Source organism: Cetorhinus maximus, chromosome 5 (genome assembly GCF_964194155.1).
Source record: "Cetorhinus maximus chromosome 5, sCetMax3.hap1.1, whole genome shotgun sequence".
Taxonomy (NCBI): Eukaryota; Metazoa; Chordata; class Chondrichthyes; order Lamniformes; family Cetorhinidae; genus Cetorhinus; species Cetorhinus maximus.
In genome coordinates this window covers 122778154-122799181 of record NC_135883.1, presented here as the reverse complement: position 1 = coordinate 122799181, position 21028 = coordinate 122778154, and the positions used below count along the sequence as shown (strand labels likewise).

Below are 21028 nucleotides of genomic sequence, written 5' to 3'. Positions count from 1 at the left end.
GTGGAATAGATCAATTGTCCGTTCTTAGAAGTTGTCTGAATTTTATTCCACTGATTGCCAATCCTTCACAACTGAAACAAAAACAAAGTTGCAGAATATACTTCAGATCTGTCAGCATCACAAAAAGACAGGTTAGTATTTCAAGTGTAAACTCGCCATCAGAACTGAATGGTTGATAAAGGGTCTATACCTAAATCACTAAACTAACTTTACCCTTTTTGGATGCTGATGGACCGGTTGTGTACTTTAAAGATTTTAGGGCTGAAATTCCTCACCATTCCGTTGGATTTCTAGTGTAACTTTGGCATGAGTCCACCCGAACAGCCTCAAACTCTATCGGGATCCAAATTCGTCAGAGCCGGCTTTTGTTGTGTTTTGGGATGGCCTTGTAGGGTGTACTACTGCCCATCCCTACCAAGCCACTGTTATAAAGTATGAGTTAAAGCCAGGGATGGGGACTTCATGGGTCTGTGTTTCTGACCCCAGCCTTCAACTGAGAATAGGAAAAGTCTGGCAGAGGTCTACCAGCCAGTCTGACAGCAGGTAGAAATGTATCCGACATGGGGGTCCAGACTAGGATCAGGAGCTGGACCTATGAAAATTAGAGTTACTAGTTTTTATTTTAATGTTGACATGAACCTGGCTTCCTCCCTGGACTAACAAGCTGCAACTGTCATTTCAAGCCTCAATAAACTGTGTACTGCATATATGTCCACATCATGTCTGAGACCCAGTCCAAGACTCATGCACTCTAACTCCAACTCACAAACCTTGAGGCATCAGTGACAGCTGTGAATGGGTTGCACTACCCTGTCTAACTTCCAGGATCATGTTCCTGAGAAATTTCTAATACTCCCTGACCTTAATATCTGCCATTGCTCAGCAATAGCACTCTCACCTGAGTCAGAAGGCTGTAGGTTCAAGTCCCACTCCAGGGACTTGAGCACAAAAATACAGGCTCACATCACAAAGCAGTACTGTGGAAATGCTGCACTATCAGATGTGCTGTCCTTTTGCCGAGGCCCCATTTATGCACTCAGGTGGATGCAAATGATCCTATGGCAATATTCATAGGAAGTGCAGGAGGCTCTCCCTCATGTCCTTGCACATATTTCTCCCCCAACCCACACCATGAAAAGAAACCAGAATACTTGGTTATTATCATGATGTTGTGACTACATCGTGAAAGGCATGATTTAAATACAAATCTTTTTCTCTTCATGAGCAATGAATTCACAAGATACTAAAATGAGGCAAATAAATTATTTCTGCTAAGCCTTCAGGTTTCATATATATCCTTATTCGACTTTGCAGTGTTGAACATCAGAAGTGTCCAAAAACCATGTCTGCGCTAATGATAACAAGGCTCACATTTTTAAAATCATTTGGTTCTTAAAGGTTAATCAAGTAGTAATGATTGAAATGGGCCATAAACCAAAGACAAAATCTTTTGTCATTTTCAATTGCTACCTCAAGTAGGCTATAAAATAATATTCAGTGCATTGTACCAGAAAAGTAAAAAAGCTGAGATATACTAATATTCAATTAAATGTGTCTAGAGATAACATCTGCCAACTCTGGAAAATGATACTAAATGCTTTGTTTTCTCAAATTATTTTCTGGGGAGCATAATTCTTGGTTAATTTTTAATCAAAGTGAGAGATCTCACTGCTGGGGAATGCAACACATTTCCATTTTTGCACTAGTAGTATGAATCACTCCTGGATCTCTAAGCTCATAGACAACAACATAATTTCACACCAGCAATTCTTTTGGCCTCTCTAGTGCTATAGTTCCTTGCAAGACCAGTTTCAGCTTTGGCTTAGTGTGCCAGCTAGGTTATCTTACTGCAAAAGGCATGCACGCACAAGCTCTGAAGTTCAAAGGAACCCACGGCTGCATGGCCGACCTAACAATAATATTGATAATCGAAGAAGTCAGACTCATGATAAATAAAATGGCAAAATTGATGCACTGCATGATCCTGCAATGCCAGGACGTCACAATGCACAATGGTTTCTGACATATTTAGATTGGAACAGCCTATTTCATTGTGACGTCACCAGTAGTCATCCCACAAGTACTAGCACAAAGAGAAGTAGAATGTAGTTCTTTCTATTCATAATGAGTTATATGAATGTGACTTTGAAATCCAATTGTAATTAGAAGTGACTGGTTGTCAATGTAGCACCAAGCTAGAGTAGTTTAGTTCTGTGTAATCTTGCACACTAGGAAATGGGTTCAGATTACCCAATCTTGTTGCATGTAGAATCTTTACAGCCAACAGAGCGAGTTCATCCTATCAGCATTGGTTGGATGTGAACTTAGCCCCATAAATGCACAGACAGTGGCCTAGATAAAAAGGGAAAAAATATAATTTGAGAGTCAACTAGCCAGAAATATAAAAACAGATTGTAAGAGCTTTTATAACTATATAAAAATGAAGAGAGTAGCTAAGATAAATGTTGGTCCATGAGAAGCAGGGACAGGAGAAATTATCATGAGGAATGAGGAAATGACAGAGACATTGAACAAATATTTTGTCTGTTTTCACAGTAGAAGACACAAGTTCCATACCAGGAAATAGATGGTAAGTTAGGGACTAAAAAGACTGAAGAAATCAAGGAAATTAGTATCAGCAGAGATAAAGTTTCACTCATCATCAGGTTCCATCCCAGGAACCAATTCAGTGAACCTTCATTGTACAGCCTCCACTGCAAGTATATCCTTTCTTAAATGTGGAGACCAAAATTGTACTCCAGGTGCAGTCAGGTATGCTCATACAAGGAACACAGAAAGTTAGCATGCAGATGCAGCAAGCAATTAGGAAGGCAAATGGCATGTTGGCCTTTATTGCAAGGGGATTGGAGTACAGGAATGAAGAAGTCTTGCCACAGTTATACAGGGTTTTGGTGAGACTGCATCTGGAGTACAGTTTTGGTCTCCACATTTAAGAAAGGATATACTTGCAGTGGAGGCTGTACAATGAAGATTCACTGAATTGGTTCCTGGGATGGGGGGATTGGCTGATGATGAGAGAAACTTTAGGGACTAAAATCCAACAAATCCCTGGGACCTGGTGTTAAGAGATAGCTGTAGAAATAGTGGATGCTCTGGCTATGATTTTCCAAAATTCCATAAGATTCTGGGACAGTCCCATTAGATTAGAAGTTGGCAAATTTTACACCGCTTTTCAAAAAGGAAGGAGACAGAAAACAGTGAACTACAGGTCAGTTAGCCTAACATCAGTTGTTGGGAAAATGCTGAAATCTATTATTAAGAAAGTCTTAACAGCGCACTTAAAAAAAGCATAGTATGATTAGAACAAGTCAACATGGTTTTACTAAAGGGAAATTCTGTTTGACAAATTTATTTCAGTTTTTGAGGACGCAACTAGAAGGGCAGATAAAGGGGAACCAGTAGATGTAGTATACTTGGATTTTCAAAAGGCATTCAATAAGGTGCCACACAAAAGGTTAAAGGGCAAGATAAGAGCTCATGAAGTTGGGGGTAATATATTAGCATGATTAGAGGATTGGTTGACGGATAGAAAACAGAGTACACATAAATGGGGCATTTTCAAGTTGGCAGGCAGTGAACAATGGAGTGCTGCAAGGATCAATGCTGGGGCCTCAGCTAGTTACAATTTATATTAATGACTGAGATGAAGAGACAGAGAGTAATGTATCTAAGTTAGTTGATGATCTAAGTTTGCTGTTACCCACTCACTTAACTTATCTATATCTCTTTGCAGCCTCCCTGTGTCCTCCCCACAGCTTAACTTTCACTTAGCTTGGTAAGCTAGGTGTAAGCTAGGTGGAAAGATAAGCTGTGGGGAGGCCACAGAGAGGCTGCAAAGAGATATTCTCAGGTTAAATGAGTGGGTAACAAGATAGCAGATGAAGTATAATATAGGGAAGTGTGAAGTTATTCACTTTGGCCATAAGAATAAAAAAGAAGAATAATTTTTAAAAGGTGTGAAACTTTAAGCGTTGATGTTCAAAAATGCTTGGGTATGCTCATACAAGGAACACAGAAAGTTAGCATACAGATGCAGCAAGCAATTAGGAAGGCAAATGGCATGTTGGCCTTTATTGCAAGGGGATTAGAGTACAGGAATGAAGAAGTCTTGCTACAGTTATACAGGGTTTTGGTGAGACTGCATCTGGAGTATAGTTTTGGTTTCCACATTTAAGAAAGGATATACTTGCAGTGGAGGCTGTACAATGAAGGTTCACTGAATTGGTTCCTGGGATAGGGGGGGATTTGTCTGATGATGAGAGGCTGAGTAAATTGGGTCTATTTTCTCTGGAGTTTAGAAGAATGCGAGGCGATCTCATTGAAACCTACAAGATTCTGAAAGGGCCTGATAGATTCTGTCCAGTGTCCACCCTAAAACACGGGCGCACAGTCTCAGGATAAGGGGCTGATCGTTTATGACTGAGATGAGGGAAATCACCTCACTCAAAGGGTTGTGAATCTTTGGAATTCTCTACCCCAGAGGATTGTGGCTGCTCCATCATTGAATACATTTAAGGCTGGGATAGACAGATTTTTGGTCTCTCAGGGAATTAAGGGATTTAGGGAGCAGGCAGGAAAATGGAGTTGAAGCCCAAGATCAGCCATAATCATATTGAATGGCGGAGCTGACTTGATGGTTGTATGGCCTACTCCTGCTCCTATTTCTTATGTTCTAAAAAGTTGAATGTAGCCACAATTGGGGCACGGGGAACACCTGCACCTGAGTGGATAGGTCTGAGGCGCACATGATATTTGGTAATGGGCTTCATTTTCATCAAGCTGGCAAGTCATGGACACCTTGTAAGTAGTCAGAGGTAACTCGGGATGAAGATAACTGGAAAATTGCTTCACTACAACATCAGTTTACAGAAATATATTCAACACTGGCATTAAGAAAAGGGAGCAAAATTTATTTTTCTGAATTTTTGCACAACTATCAGCAGTGAAATATTAGTTTTGACCTAGGAATATTGACAGTTAATATGAATATTTTAGCTGCATATTAAAACTACAAGTATAAAATATAAATGTGGCAGAGTGCATCAAAATATTCACAGCAAACATTGGAGGATAAGAGATGAACGTGGATGCATGAAAAAAATTTCAAAGTATATTGGAATGCCAGAGGAATACGTTGCAGTTTTATGTGAAATATTGGGAAGAAATTGCAAGGGTCCACTGAGGTAAAGAGACTCGCTAGACCCAAGTTCTGATCAGAGGTAGGGTTTTTGTATTGTATCCTCAATTCTGTGTACCAAGCCAATATCTATTGAGCTTCTAAGCTATGACTGGAGTTTCTGATAGTCTGCCCTATATGTCAAAGCATTGGTAATGTATAAAAGGAAAATACTGCGATGCCAGAAATCTAAACTAAAAACAGAAAGTGCTAGGTTTTATGCTGTTGAAAGGAAGGGGGAAACAGGTGAAAGAACCTGGGTGAAGGGGTGGAGAGATTAAATGACAAAGATGGTGTGAAACAAAAGGCAAAGGGATTAGCAATGCTTGTAATAAAGAAACAAAGTATTTGTCCAGAGTGAGTGTGAGTGGCAGAATAATGAACAGCTCTGTCCAAATGCATGAAAAACAAGGTTAAGACAGATGCATGGCAAAAAAACCCAGAATCAAAATGGGAGATAGGGTTCATGGTCTGAACTTGTTGAACCTAATGTTGAGTTCAGAAGGCTGTAAAGTGCTTAATCAGAAGATGAGGTGCTGTTCCTCAAGCTTGTGTTGGGCTTCACTGGAACCCTGCAGCAGGCTGAGGACAGAAATGTGAGGGTGAGTGCAAGGTAGTCAATTAAAATGGCAAGCAACTGGAAGCTCGGGGTTACATTTGTGGACTGGGCAGAAGCGTTCTGCAAAGCAGTTACTCAATCTGTGTTTGGTTTCTCCATTATAAAGGAGACCCACTTTGTGAGCAGCAAATACAGTATACAGAATTAAAATATTACATTGGCAATATATACCTGGGTATTAGCCATGTATTGGTAAGGGATTAGGAAAACATGTTGGCAGATCAGCAGAATATTAATGGAGGATATATTTTTTTCTAGCATTTATAATATTTATATTGTTTTCTGATTTGTTTTGTATTCTCTCTCCCTTGAAGCTCTTCCTCCCCAGCACAACACACTATGATTTTAGAAGGTCTCCTGAGGATTACAAAATGAAGAACATAATACTATTATTTAAAAATTGTCAGAAGGTATAAATAGAAATTATACCAGTTGGGTGCATATTACTTGTGGAGAAAAATCTTTGAAATGGGTTTTAAGGGATTAAATATGAAAACTAAGGAGAATGAGTATAGAAAAGGATATCATATTTAAATACAGAATTTTTTGAAGATGGTATCGTAACTCCAATATTAGTCTGGGGGTACTGCAGTGAATGCTGTATAGTTAGTTTTTCAAAAAGTACTTGATGTGGCTCCAGATCAGAAATTAACAGGTAAACAGGTACACAGAAAAGGATACAGTGATTACTATGAAATTGACCCAAATCCAAGAAATAAAGGACCGTAATAAATGGAAAACTACAAACTGGGAAGGGATTACCAATGAGATACTTCAGGAGTCACTTTTGTGTTGGTAAATTGGAGACAGAGCTAGCCATGGAGTTAGATTCAGAAGATTTTGGATCATTTAAGAATTGGAGCAGTTGGTAAAGGTAGTTCAATGTGTATCTGCTTGGTTCAATTGGTCGCATTGTTGTCACTGGACCAGCAGGTTGTGGATACAAGGCCCAAACTGTGGTTAGCCCATAATTGCACCTGATCTTGCAGGACAACATTGAGGAAGTGCTGCATTATCAGTGATGAAAAGGTTTGAAGAGAGCAAGGAAAATTTATTTAATATGATTTAGTAAAGATAGTTTCAGGATGAGGGGTCAGCCATTTAAGACAGAGATGAGGAGAAATGCCTTTACTTGGAGGGCTGTGAATCTTTGCAATTCGCTATCTAGGAGAGCTGTGGACGCTCCATCAATGAGTATATTCAAGATAGAAATCGGTAGGTTTTTGGGTTATAAGGGAATCAGGGACATGGGGATATGGAGGTAGAAGATCAACCGTGATCTTATTGAATGGTTGGTCTGTCTCAAGTGAATACCCCTGCTCCTATTTCTTATGGTTTTATGAGCTCCTCAATCTCATTCATATAGAAGGCAAAAAACAGGGGGCAGGCACATTCCCTAGTGGGGGAGGAAAAATCAGCAGAACCAGTCAGCTTGGGCCACTACCCTGCGCCAAGCATCCAGTGACAGGATGACATTGCAGAGTTGGGAGAGGACAACTTCCCTTCTCATCAGCTGTGATGTGGACAGCATGAACACTAAAAAAGAAAAAAGAAAAAAACTCCAAAAGACCTTGCAACAAAAAAACTAATTGAATGAGATTCACATCGACGTTCCTTGCAGCTTCTCTATTACAATATATTTTTTTAAAAAACAAATTGTGTTACGTACATTAAAGGCATTGGTATAGCTGCTTAGAGCAAAAGCCCTCACAAAAAGTGAAGGGTTAGTTCTGCAGTGAGATGTGTGGGTGTCCTTTTGATATGGCATGTAGGCAAACCCAGGCAAATTCAATATCCTGTTGCACTACTGTAAACTCTTCCAAATATCGTGTAAGAAAAAGACATATACCAACATTCACCAAATATGATGAGCCTCAAAAAACCATGCGCCATCTTGGAAAGCAGTAGAATAAGTAAATGCTCATACACACCTCCTCAATGTTACTGAAGTGTTGAGATGCTAAGCTGCTGTAATAACATCAATAATGTAAAAATTAGTACAATACTACTTATGTGCCTTTGGGAAACTGGCTGCTATAAGTGTGTAATCTGCAGGATAATTAGGAAACAGTAACAGCTGCATCCTGTGGAAACTGAAAATACTAATTGGTGTTCTGGAATATTGTTTGTGTCGCAGTCACTAGAGGTCGCCCTTCATGGGGGCGGCGGGGAGTGGCAACTACTGATTTGCCTGTGCAACAAACACAGTGTACATTCTGCACAATAGAAAACAAATGCAGGCAGCTTTTGCCTCCTCTGTGTTTAATTGTCTCTCAGAGTGCTATCCAAGCTTGCTCAGATGTCGTATGGTGTGCAATTGACAATTACTTGGATGCAATTATCAAAGGACACTCACACCCAGATCCAGAGAGTTGCAGACATTCAAATGTATGATAGTTTGCTCTTAGAGCTGCACATTGCTGGATGTATAGTTTGGTGTTACCGTGTAATTGCTGAGAAGACACTTTCAGCACATTGATATCTAGTTGTTTTTAACTATGCACTGCTGGTTGTGTAGCCTAGTATTACAGTGTGATTATCTGGAGCTAGTTCCATATATTTTGTGGCAATCATATAACGTTCAGTTTCATCAAGTGTAGAATTGGAGCCTGGTATTGAGCTGTGATTACTAAATGACTCCCACAGAGGGAGTTGCAGGCACTTAACTATGATCTCCTCCTGCGTTCAATGGTATATGTATGGAAGGTAGTTAAAACCTGTATTTGTCTTGGGAATTTCGACCCAGAAATAAAATCACAGAAATAAATCTCAAATTGTTTTTAAAGACTATTATTAAACTGAGACTGAATTACACCTTTAAACTCTCTTTGATGCCAATATACTATGCTAATTTTTAATAAAAGCTGCAGTTGCTGGAAGCCTGAAATAAAATTGGAAAAAGTTTAAAATAATTATTAGGTCAGGCAGCATCTGTAGAGTGAGAAAGAGTTAACATTTCAGGGTTTTTTTTCTAGCAATCTTGTCGAGTTTTACTTGGAGCTGGTGTACTTGGCCGCTGCCTTTGTCCCCTCCGACACAGCATGCTTGGCCTGTTCCCCGGGCAGCAGCAGACGCACGGCAGTCTGGATCTCCCAGGGGCTGATGGCCTGGCACCTGTTCTAATGGGACAGGGAAGCCTCGCCCACGATGCGCTCAAAAATGTCATTCATGATTGAGCTCGTGATGCTCATGGCCCGGGAGGAGATGCCAGTGTCCGGGTGAACCTGCTTCCTACTTTGTAGATCTGGATAGAGTAACTTTCCTTCCTGGCTCTTTCCCGTTTCTTGCCACGCTTCAGCAGGGCCTTCTTAATGATTTTCTTGCCAGCTCCTGCTTTCTTGTCCTCTGCCATGATGACTTTACCCTTAATCAGCATTAGAGACGTAATAGGTCTTAAGCAAGTGCAGAGGCAGGAAAAGAGAGGAAAGAACGAAAAGAGAAGTTCTTTGAAATGGTGAAAGACAGGAGTAATTAAATGATAAATAGGACACCCAAGGAGAGAGTTATAGACACTCTGGCTAGAGCCACCTCCTGAATTCAAAGATAGAGGAGCTATGGAAGCGATTATAAAGGAATTTTTTTGTTTATTCCTTCATGGGTTGTGAGCATTGCTAGCTGGGCAGCATTTATTACTACTGCCTTCCCCAGGCCACTTTTTAAACTGCTTTTCAATTTCCTTCAAAAGTGAGTGGAAGGGCTACTCATTTCTGATGTAAGCTGGGTAGTGTAGATGTATTGAGAATAGTTGATGAGCTCTAAGAAGTGTTTAAGTTTACTGTTAGACATAGCTTCTGACACTTTGCTGCCAAAATGATACTCAATTGTGAATCTAACAACTGAATATTCGTCATTTTTTTTAGTTGCTCTGCCAAAGGTGAAAATCATATCAAATTGGGAATGGACATTTACATAGCTTATGACATAGAATATACAACACTGAAACTGGCTATTTGGCCCAATTGGTCTATGCGAATGTTTACGATCTACATGAGACTCCTTCCACCCCTCTTCATCCCATCCTATCAGCATAACCCTCTATTCCTTTCTTATTTAAAATTATTAGGCATTTCACTTCAACAAGGGAAAAGTTAAGGTATTTATTAAATCTAAAACTGAGGTCACAATGATGGGAATTAGCATTTATATAATGCTAGCCTTTGTGATACACTGGTGGCCTCAGCTGAAGTTTGGGTCCAGTTCTAGGCACCAGACTATCAGAATATCAATACCTTGGAGAGGATGCAGAGGAGGTTTGGCAGAATTATACCAAGGGTGAGGCACTTTAGTTAAGTGAGAGATTAGAGTAGCTGAGATTGTTCTCCTTACGGCAGAAAAGCAGGGAGCTTTCATCAATTTGATTGATAGAGTAAATAAGCAGAAACTGTTTCCAGGGGCAGATGTTGGTAACCAAAGGATGCAGATTTTAAGATAATTGACAAAAGAATCAGAGGCAAGGTGAGGAGAATTGTTTTAATGCACAGAGTTGTTATAATTGGGAATGCACTGCCTGTGGAAGCATAGACAATAGTAACCTTCAAAAGGGAATTGGACATATATGTGATATAAAAGAAAATCTGGGCTATGGGGAAAGGGCAGGAGAATGGAACTAACTGGGTGGTTCTTTTAGAGAGCTGGCAGACAGTCATTGGGCCAAGTGGCCTCCTTCTGTGCTGTATGATTCTATGCTTTTCACATGAAGAAGATATTGTAAAATGTTTTACAATAAGAAGGAAAGGGACTTGGCAGATAACAAGTATTGGGAAAGGAAAGACCATCGGTGAAATCAGGATGAGGAACTAAAGGCAGAGTTAAAGAGAAGAGTTTTGAGAAGGTTTTTCAAAGCAAGCTGGGATCTAGAAAAGGTAGATGGATCTGAATAGATAATTAGAGAGGGTAGGAGGAGAGTAACTGAAGAAACATTTTTCAATAGTGGAACAGGGTCTAGGCAAAGTTCCTGTTAACAGAACAGAGGCTGCATGCAGGAAAGCAGGGCAGAAGGGGATCACAAACTAAGGATGGAGCAAGGCTATGGAGAATTTTGAGTTTGACAGGCTGCACCATAGGCACACAGTGGAGCCTGGAGAGCTCTGGAGTGACAAGAGTATGGCATTTATTGTGGGTGAGAACATAGGCTACACATTTTGGATGAAATGAAGCTTATGAAGCCAGATAGGAGGATATTGGAAGAATCAAGCCTTTGAGGCGATGGAGGCATGGATTACAGCTTCAACTTAAGAAGTGTTAAGGACAGAGTTGTATGTATTATGGCAATTGATATCTAAATATAAGTTGACCAAGCTTTTGGTCATCTGCCCTAGTTTCTCCTTATATGACTCAGTGTCAAATTTTGTGTGGTAATATTCCCATGAAGCACTATGGAATGATTTACTATATTAAAGGCTTCATATAGATGCAAGTTGTTGTTGTTGATTAACAAGATTGGAACAGTTGATCGATGGTTGAATGTCAGAGAGAAACTTTAGGTGCAGGATGAAGTTGAAAGAGGCAAACATGGAGTTGGTGAAGGAAGGGATGGTTAGTAACTTGTTGCAAAGATAGAGCAGACAGGACATAAAAGATTTCAATAAAAAAGGTGTATGAGGGTCAGGATGAGGATATCAATAAAGATGGAGGATCTTAAAGTAATTATAGAAAAGGCGACGGAGGTGTGGAAGTCAAATGAAGAAAAATAAGGAGCAAACATGAAGTGAGATCTTGCAATGTGCGTCATGCCACCACTGCAGCAGTTAGAATGGGCTACGCGCAAAGCCAGATGGGGTGATTTGAAATGAGTAAGTGAGCCAAGTTTCAGGAAGTTGAAATGTTGTTTTAGAATGAGAAAATATTTTGCATGGCAATTTGAAAGAGTTATATAACCAGAAGTTCATTGGATGGGTTAATAGCGGGGGAGGGGAGATGACACTCAACTTGCTGCGGTATGCTAAGCAGGGCTGTGAGCAATGAACAAGGAGATGGGAGTGGGTTTATAAGATTGGCCCTGAAGCAGAAAAATTGATGTGAGAGGTACTAGAAGATGGGAACGAGGTAATTTTACTGGGCAAGTGCTTCTTGGCTAATAGACTTGGCGCTACAGCAACATAAGAATATAAGAAATAAGAGCACAATAGGCCCATAAGGCTCCTTAAGCCTGTTCCGCCATTTAATAAGGCCAGGGCTGATCTGATCTTGGTCTGAATACCACTTTCCTGCCTGTTCACCTTGGCTGCCTTAAAGTTCAATGACTCCACCTCCACAGCTTGCTGGGGTACAAAATACCAAAGATTGATGAGTCTCTGAGAGAAGAAATTCTTTCTTATCCCTATCTTAAGTGGGAAACCCCTTATTCTGAAACTATGCTGCCCAGTGCTAGATCACCACACAAGGGAAAAGACCCTCTCAGCATCCCTTAGAATCTTATATGTTCCAATAAGGTCACCTCTCATTCTTCTAAACTCTAATGAGTATAGGCCCAACCTGCTCAACATTTCCTTATAAGGCAACCCAGGAATCAACTTAATGAATCTTCTCTGCACTGTCTCCGGTGCAAGTATACCCCTTCTTAAATAAGGAGAACACAACTGCACACAGTACTCGTAGGTATGGTCTCACCAACACCCAGTACCATTATAGCAAGGCCTCTCTACTTTTATATTCCATCCCCCTTACAATAAAAGCCAACATTCCATTTGCCTTCCTAATTATTTGCTGTACCTACATGCTAACCTTTTGCGTCTTGTGAATGAGGACACCCCGATCCACCTGTACCATAGAATTCTGTAGTCACTCTCCATTTAAATAATATTTTGCCTTTCCATTATCCCTACCAAAGTCAATTATCTCACATTTTATTATACTTGATATGTGGATTTTTTTGTCCAATCACTTAACCTAGCTATGTCCCTTTGTGGACCCTGTGTATTCCTCACAACTTGCTTTTCCACCTATGTTCATTTTGTCAACAAATTTGGCTACAATACATTCAATCCCTTCCTTCAAGTTGTTGATATAAATAGTTGAGGCCCAGCATTGATCCCTGTGGCACCTGACAAGTTACAGTTTGCCTACCTGAAAATGATTCATTTATTTGTACCCTGTATTCTAACCCTGTATTTTCTGATAGTCAGTCAATCCTCTATCCATGCTAATATATTACTACCAACACCATGAGTTCTTGTCTTGTGCAATAACCTTTTATGTGGCACCTAGTCGTGGTGGAAGCCAGGCTTGAGTTAGAAAGAGGCTGTGAATGTCTAGGACAGAGCCTGACATGGTGAAGAAAGAGAACGCTACAATGAAAGAGAGAGAGAGAGAGGAATCTAATGGAAATGCAGCAGAGGGTGGGGCAATGAGTTTATGAGGATATGCAGCAGTTTGTTTAGAAGAGTTAGGAATGTGTAGAAAGAGAAGAAGTTGCTGAAGCTGAGGAGGAAGAAAAGGGTGGGGCTGGAAGAGGTCCACACAGAACTAGGAGTTGATTGATTTGTTTGATTTCATAGTACCTCAATGGAGCAGGCACTGCCTAGGATTGACTATCATCATACTATACCAAAAGGTAAGATGGGCATAATACACAATTAGAGCATTAGAGATCAGACACACACTCACTAAATTATCAAGAAGTTATTCTCCACTCTAAATTTTTAGGAATCACATGCCCTACTCTTCACTGGAAACATGCACATTAATTGGAGTATTGAGAATCTATGTCCCCCACCTTTCAATGGTAAAGCAACAAGCAAGTATTCATCCCACATCAGAACAATCAAAATACATGTATCCTACTAAAATATTGCACTTCAGCATATCTACCATTAAAGAAACATGAAATGAAAGAAAGAACTTGCTTTTATATAGTGCCTTTCCTGATCACAGGACACCCCATAGTGCATCACAAGCAATTGTGTATTTTTGAGGTGTCATGAACTGTTGTTCATGTAGGCAAATATTGCAGCCAACCTTGCACAGCAAGATCCTAGAAATACAAATGAGATAAATAACCAGATAATCCATATTAATTGGTGGATGGATAAATGTTGGCCAGGGCACCTGCAGAATCCATTATCATTCTTCAAAAGTGCTATAGATCCTTTATTTCCATCAAAGAGAGAAGATAGGGTTTCAGTTTAATGTTGCATCCAAAAGACCAGCACGTCCAATGCTGCCTCAGTACTGCATTGAAGTGTCAGCCCAGGTTATGTGCTCAAGTCTCTGAAGTGAGGCTTTGAACCCACAACTTTCTGATTCAAAGGCAAGAATTCTACCAATGAACCAAGACCAACATCTACTTCAGGAATCATGTGACTTCCCACAAGTAATAACCAGGAGTATTGCTGAAAAAAGAGACACGCTATAAAAGCTTTCCATCTTGCACCCATCCGGAAAGAAACAGGAATGCCAAGTTTCAAAGGGAGCAGCAATTTATACTGCATGAGAAAAGGGTGCTGATTGGTTGGCAAGTTGATTCTAATTGGTCATGGCATTGCCACAGAGAATGCACCAGGGAATTTTTGTCCCCCATGCTTTTGTTTAATTCAAAAAAGGTGCAATGCCTGGACATGTTCCTGTTACCTTCAGAGGACATGTCCCTGCGTATCAATACATGTAGCTTTTAGCAAGTGTAAATAAGCTACTTTGTGAGCCCAACTGATAATCTTAATTGGTTATTAGTGTAATTCTTAGCACACTCAGGATTGCTCAGCGAGTACTGTCCAATCATGAGCCTGAATTTTCAGCTCAGTGGACGGGCACGATCGGCGGGCCTGGGAGCAGTTGGGAAATGGACTGCCAACCATGATCAGCCCCAGAACTGTGATTTCATGCTGGCTGGCCAATTAATGGCCAGCCAGAGTGAAGAGCATGCTGATACGATCAGCACTGCCTGGGTTGGGAGCGAGGGGAGGGCAAACGCTGAAGTCAGTGCAGGTGCGGGGGAGTATGGAATGAAAGCTCCCTGAAGGCAGAGAGCTGCCTCAGGGAGCTGAAGAATTTAAACACAAAAAATAAAAATTTTGAAAACCGGAAAGAAATGCCCACTCATCTGGAGCAGTCACCACAACACATACAACATGAAAATTCTGTCCAAACATTTTTTTTAAATTTAATGGTGGAAACCTTATCCTGCCCTTGAATGAGGTTTCCTGAAAAATGCAAAGGCCACCTGGCTGATTCACCCGCCTGCCAACTGTAAGGTTGGATGTGCAGCAAAAAATCCCAGTTAATTGCACCGTTAATGGGCTTAATGGCCCTCTTAATTGTTGGTGGGTGCTTCTCCGGCTTTAGCATGGGCCCACCAACCAAAATATTGCGCAATGACATTGGGATGTTCGCCCGACGTCATCGAGTGCTATTTCACGCTCGAGTGTGTCGGTCACGCATCCACACGCCGAGTGAAAAATTCTGCCCATTAAATCATATCTAACATTAGACATTATATTCTGAGTTTTTCAAGCACAGACTGGTTGAGGAGACAGTGGAGTAGTGATAATATCACTAGACTAGTAATTAAGAGGCCCTGGCTAATTCTTTGGGTCATTGGTTCAAATCCCACCATGGCAGATGGTGAAACTTAAATTCAATTAATAAATCTAGAATTGAAAGCTAACCTCAGTAATGGTCACCGTGAAACTTTAGTCAATTGTCATGTTTAAAAAAAAATCTGGTTCACTAATGTCCTTTAGGGAAGGAAATCTGCTATCCTTACCTGGTCTGGTCTACATATGACTCTTGACAGCCCTCTGAAATGGCCTAGCAGACCACTCAGTTCAAGGGCAATTAGGGATGTGCAAATGTCCACATCCCTTGAAAGAATAGAGAGTGCAGTCAGCACTGTGTTCACAATAGGCAGAGTACTGATTGTTAAAAGCTACTGCGGATGCTGGAAATCCAAAACAAAAACAGAATTACCTGGAAAAACTCAGCAGGTCTGGCAGCATCGGTGGAGAAGAAAATAAAAGAGTACTGATTGTACTCAACCAGCTCCTGCTTGCAAAACTCAGAATATAATGTCTAACATTAGATGTGATTTGACAGCACTTGATGAACAATCCTGAGTGTGCAAAGAATGACACTAACAACCAATTTTTGATTATCAATTGGGCTCGCAATGTGGTTTACTTATGCTCACTGGAGGCTACATATATTCATACGCAGGGACCAGTCCTCTGCAGGCAAAAGGAATATGTCCAGGTATTGGCCTTTTTTAAATTAAACTAAAGCATGCGGGACAATAATTCCCTGGTGCAATCTCTGCAGCAATGCCTCAACCAATCAGAATCAATTTGCCAGCCAATTAGCACCCTTTTCTCATGCAGTATAAATTGTTGCTCCCTATGAAATTTGGCACTCTTTTATCTGTCCTGATGAGTGCAAGATGAAAAGCTTTGACAGCATGTCTCTTTTTTCAACAATACTTAATTTTTGTACCACCAAGTGACTGATAATCAGGAATCACATGCATGAAATGGTCAACTAGAAATCATAGGATCAACACCACTTGCCTCCCAGTGGAGATCCAAAACTCATCGCTTTCATCTTCCACATGACAAGCAAAAACCATAAACTTTTCCCCCTCTACAGTACCAGGAATTATAACTATTCCTGAATTACTGGGCATTAAATGTATCTGAACTGCCTTTCAATTATTGTCTGTGCCTCCAAGCATCATATGATGCATCTAATCTGCCAGTGACCCTTAATGGGTAAAAAATTGATTGTCATGAATAATACGAAATTGCTATGTATTGGAACGCTTGAGATTTTCTTTGTGCGCTGTCTCCCATTGCCAACTGATTTAAGAGGAAAGGTAGTTTACTTAATGAATAGATGTGAAGGATTACAGTCAGTTAGAAAAGGTAAAAGAAGTAATATCATTGCAAATTGCTTTTCAGCTGATTACAGCGATATATGGAAATCAAGATTATTACTCTACACGAATATATTGTGAGGAATATGTTGCAAAATACGATGTAAAACTTTGTTCTTCTGGTGCCATTTCATAATGGATTAAATTACCCTTCTGTGAATCCTATTGTTCTAACATAACTCAGTCTTCAGCATGGATGACCGGCGGCCACTCAACTGACGCCAAGTACAATTTCTGAAGCCAATGGTTTTTCCTCTTTCAGTCTTTACTCGCTTTCATCTGTCAATTTAGGTTGCCTTGTAGCTACCAGTGAAGTATTTGTTGGTATTAATAGTGAATAACAAGTTTTATAGTTAGCTACAGATTTAAATGGGCACTGGGTAATATCTTTACAGGCAGCTCCTCCCCCAGAGTTCTCAGGGGCATTCATGTTAAGTAAATTCGGCGCTCCTTCGGTGTTAAGTGCTAAATGTTTTCCTATTGTGCGTGCATTCTGAACAACTTATGTAAAGTCTATTTAAATATATATATATGTGTGTATAGACGCATATTTAAGCTGATAACAAGATCTGGATGTTATGTGAGCTGCCTTAAATTGTTGTTCATGAAGGATGTCATTCTTCTGAATCACGATTCACACTGATGATTGATAAGACTATGTAGTGTCTGTGGCAACTCACAAACTTCCATGCCCTGCCAGGACATAGTCGATACGGTTTAAAACTAATCAGTGATAATCTAGGGACAGTCCATTAGAGCTCAGTCAGACATCCAACGAGTGGCAAGCTGTCCGTTGATTTTAAAGGAAAGCAAGAATTATTAAAAGTTATTTTAAAAAAGAGAGAATTTGCTACACAGATATCAAACGCAATTTTATTCATTTTAGTTGCTGGTAGCTTGCCTGATGTATATTTTTTGTAGTTGAAATATCCAGTCTCTTTAGTTTTAAGCTTGATGGGCTGCTCGCCCACTCATTCAGTGGCTGACTGTTCATTGCCAAAATCAGATCATGTGATGATTGATTGTTTTGGTGACATGAAACATTTGGGTCCAAGGAACCGAATGACATGCAGTGACGGAGTGCATTAAGTGGAGAAGAGTTACATACACGCACGGGATGATTTTCGCTATAACATTTTCTATTTTCGATGTTTAACATTTGCATAATATTACTTCTTAAAAATATATATTGCATGATACAAAACACATTCTTCCATTACAGGGAGAGTAATCTACAGCTTCTTAGTCCTAAATTCAACCTTAGTCCAGGCTGATAGTTCTTAAAACAAATACCCAGGGCACAAAGACCTTTTATTGAAAAGTTAACAACATGATCTGATCTGATCTCACGCTATTTTCTTCTTTGTATCTGAAGTTTTTTTCCAAATATTTTTGGATCATTCTGAAATGACATTGGTGCATTCAGGTTTGTATTCGCACATTCGTTAACATTAAAGGTTGAAAGGTTCCTTTAACAAAGGTGCCTACGTCATCATAATTTTAATCACAGTCATTATTTATTCAGCTATAGTTGATCCATTAATTCGGGCAGTGGGATCCTGTGCAAAAATACAATGGTTTAATATTGGAGAACTGAAAGAGGTGGACGAATTCCTTGCACCTGCCCCTCCGAGGGGAGCCTGCAGACAGAAAAGCATTCAGTCACAAAGAGAGCAAGAATGCGGGGGATCCAGTGCAGAAGATGATCACCTTTGAAATTATGAAGCTTTCCCATTTCTGACTCCTTCTTGGAGTGGCTGGGATACTTACACTGTTCAACTGACAAAGTTGAATGGAACACTGCATCAGAAATTTCTGTATTTTTTTATTTTAAAAAAGAACTCTAGTTCAAGTCTAATCAAGTTGGTCATCAATTTAATTTCGATGATAACCATTAGCAAACATCATTAAACTACAACGCACCCAACTGTATCACGAGTGAAATTGTGCTGAAAAACCTTTCTCCTCAGTAAAATGTAATTCACAACCCTATTACATTCGAAAGTCAACGATATCGTTTTAATATATATACATAAAAGCACTCACTCCAAATCAACTTACCTTTAATTTTCGGGTTGCATTCGGAGCTTCGGGATCTCTTTTGTCAGGCTGGATTGATTCGTTCTCAGGCACTTTATGTTCCGTCCTTTACCCCCTCCTCTTCAAGGGATTTCTCTAGTGAAAGGAATTGGAGATTGGATTAAAACGCTGCTGCCTCCCATACTGTGCTCGGTCGATTTGATTTCCATAGTTTATTTGCTGTGAGCTGGTGTCAGTGCTGGATCATGTCTCTCTCTCTCACACACACACACACACACTCACTTTCTCTTTTCTGTCTCTCCCGGGAACTCACACCGCTCCCCCCGCCCGACCTGTGCTTTCTTTGGGATTCTCTCTTTCCCTCTCTTTCCGCCTCTTTTCTCTCTCCAGCACATTTATGAAGCCCTTGTCACCTTATCACGTGTTGACACCCTGTCAAGGCGACTCTTACAGGCTCGATACGCGCCGGGAGCTCTCGGCAGGACTGTGAAACTCGCATGTAAATCAATGTTGCTTTTAGAAGTGGTGGGGAGGGGTGGGGGCAAGAGTAGACGAAATACACACAAAAAAAAATCGACAAAATCTGAAATACATCTGTCACGTTGGCTAAGGAATGAACCCAGTGTCCTATTTAGAGCTCCTTTCACAAAGACATCTCCCTGTTTCCCTGACATCCTGGGAAACAACCTTTTTTTTTAAATTTGGAAAGATCTACATCTGTAAAAAAATGATTTGGGCACATGTTTCTGAAATGTTGCTGCTAATTGGATTTGGGTCCGGATGCTCAGTCACAGACGGGTGACCTTTAAATAAAGGCTCCCCGAAGGAACCCCGAGCGGAGCGCAATGGAGGGGAGGCTCAGGTCCGGGGTGGGGATGTTGGATCCAGCACTCATCAGGGCGGAGGGGGTACCGAGTCCCTATTCGCAGTTAGAATCCTGCATCGAGCCGGGAACAAATCCCCCCTCCCCCGACTGCTACTTAACGTGGCAAAGAGGTTTATTTTTGCTCATGTAAATGCCCCGGGTCCAAGTTTTCTTCAGGGGATGCTGCTGGGAGCCAGGAGGTACTGAAGGGTAGCTAGTGTCGAGAAGATGGGAAAACAACCGTGACTGAAGATCTGACTTGAGAATTACACGGGCTGACAGGGGCGGCGTGTTATTTGTTGCCAGATGATCTCCGGCCACTGGTTTATTTGTTGTTATCTGAATGCAAATCACTGGCTAAAAGCAATTCATCGAAACCTGACGCTGACCCCAGCGCAACAACCTCCGGTTATCAATAATTGGTGTTCCACTGGGGGCTTCGCCAGACACAACACACATCAACATCTGGAGGCCAGTGTTTCTGAAACTAGCTCCCTGCCATTAAAAAGACCCCACCCAACAACCCGACTTTATATCACAACATTCTCTTGTGAATTCTAGGTAACCCACTTCCATGCGAGCTACATTTGCAAGGTTGTTGACCTGAAACGTTAACCCGGGTTCTTTCTCCACAGATGCTGCCCGATCTGCTGAGTTTTCCCAGCATTTTCTAGCCTTTAATTCCACCCAGGCACAACCTGGTAAACTTACCTTTTGGAATATGGGAGGAATTGTCAAAGTAGAAGCTCACTCATCAGTGTTATGATAGTTTGTTTTGTTTTACCTAACAGGTTGGGAGGGCGCAGCATGAGCTGTTTTATATGCAGTGTATGTAAATAATAAATTTGGGTTTTTTTTCTTTCCAATTCATTGAGCTACAAAGTCGGGCTCTCTCGCTTCCTCTGAGAGTGAATCAACCTCTCCAGTGCTGAGGCAGCTTGGACTGACGAGACTGGCCGGTCACCAAACCTTCATTGATCACACCTCCCCCCAACACCTCCCCTCTCCCCCCTTGACTCTCAGCAATGCCCCGGAGCCTGTGTCATCAGACCAGAGCCTCCGACTGTACGTGGTTAAAAAATAATAATAATAATGGACGGTAAATTTACCAACAGCTCATCTGGAAGGGAATAGGCAAAACAGCATCTCTGACCGAGAGTGCACCGCACACTGCTGCTGTCACTGCAGCCTCCGAGCCCTCCCATTGTCTCCTGTCAAACATTGACTGACTAAAGCTGGCTATTCATGTCGCATTAATGTCACTGGAAAGTACGAATGGTCATTAAAATCAGATCCAGGTAAACGTCAGGATTTCAGAATGCACTTTGACTAAATTGCGGAAACTTCTGGCTGATTTGAATTTTAGGAGGGCGGGTTAGGCACAAAGACAGCACACGGGCTTAAAACGTGTTTAAGAATGAAACAACGGAGAAATGTTCATTCCAC

General features: G+C 40.8%; 1 protein-coding gene across 1 annotated transcript in view; it reads right to left on the bottom strand.

Moving 5' to 3' along the window:
* Window positions 1–19093, bottom strand: part of cnr1 (cannabinoid receptor 1) — a 35811-nt gene extending 16718 nt beyond the window's left edge. Inside the window, exons 1-2 of the mRNA XM_078541330.1 lie at window positions 19000–19093; window positions 18739–18852 (exon numbers count right to left, since the gene is read on the bottom strand). The gene's annotated coding sequence lies outside the window, so the exon portion shown is untranslated. The remainder of the gene's footprint in view (window positions 1–18738; window positions 18853–18999) is intronic.
* Between the last annotated feature and the right edge of the window lie 1935 nt (window positions 19094–21028).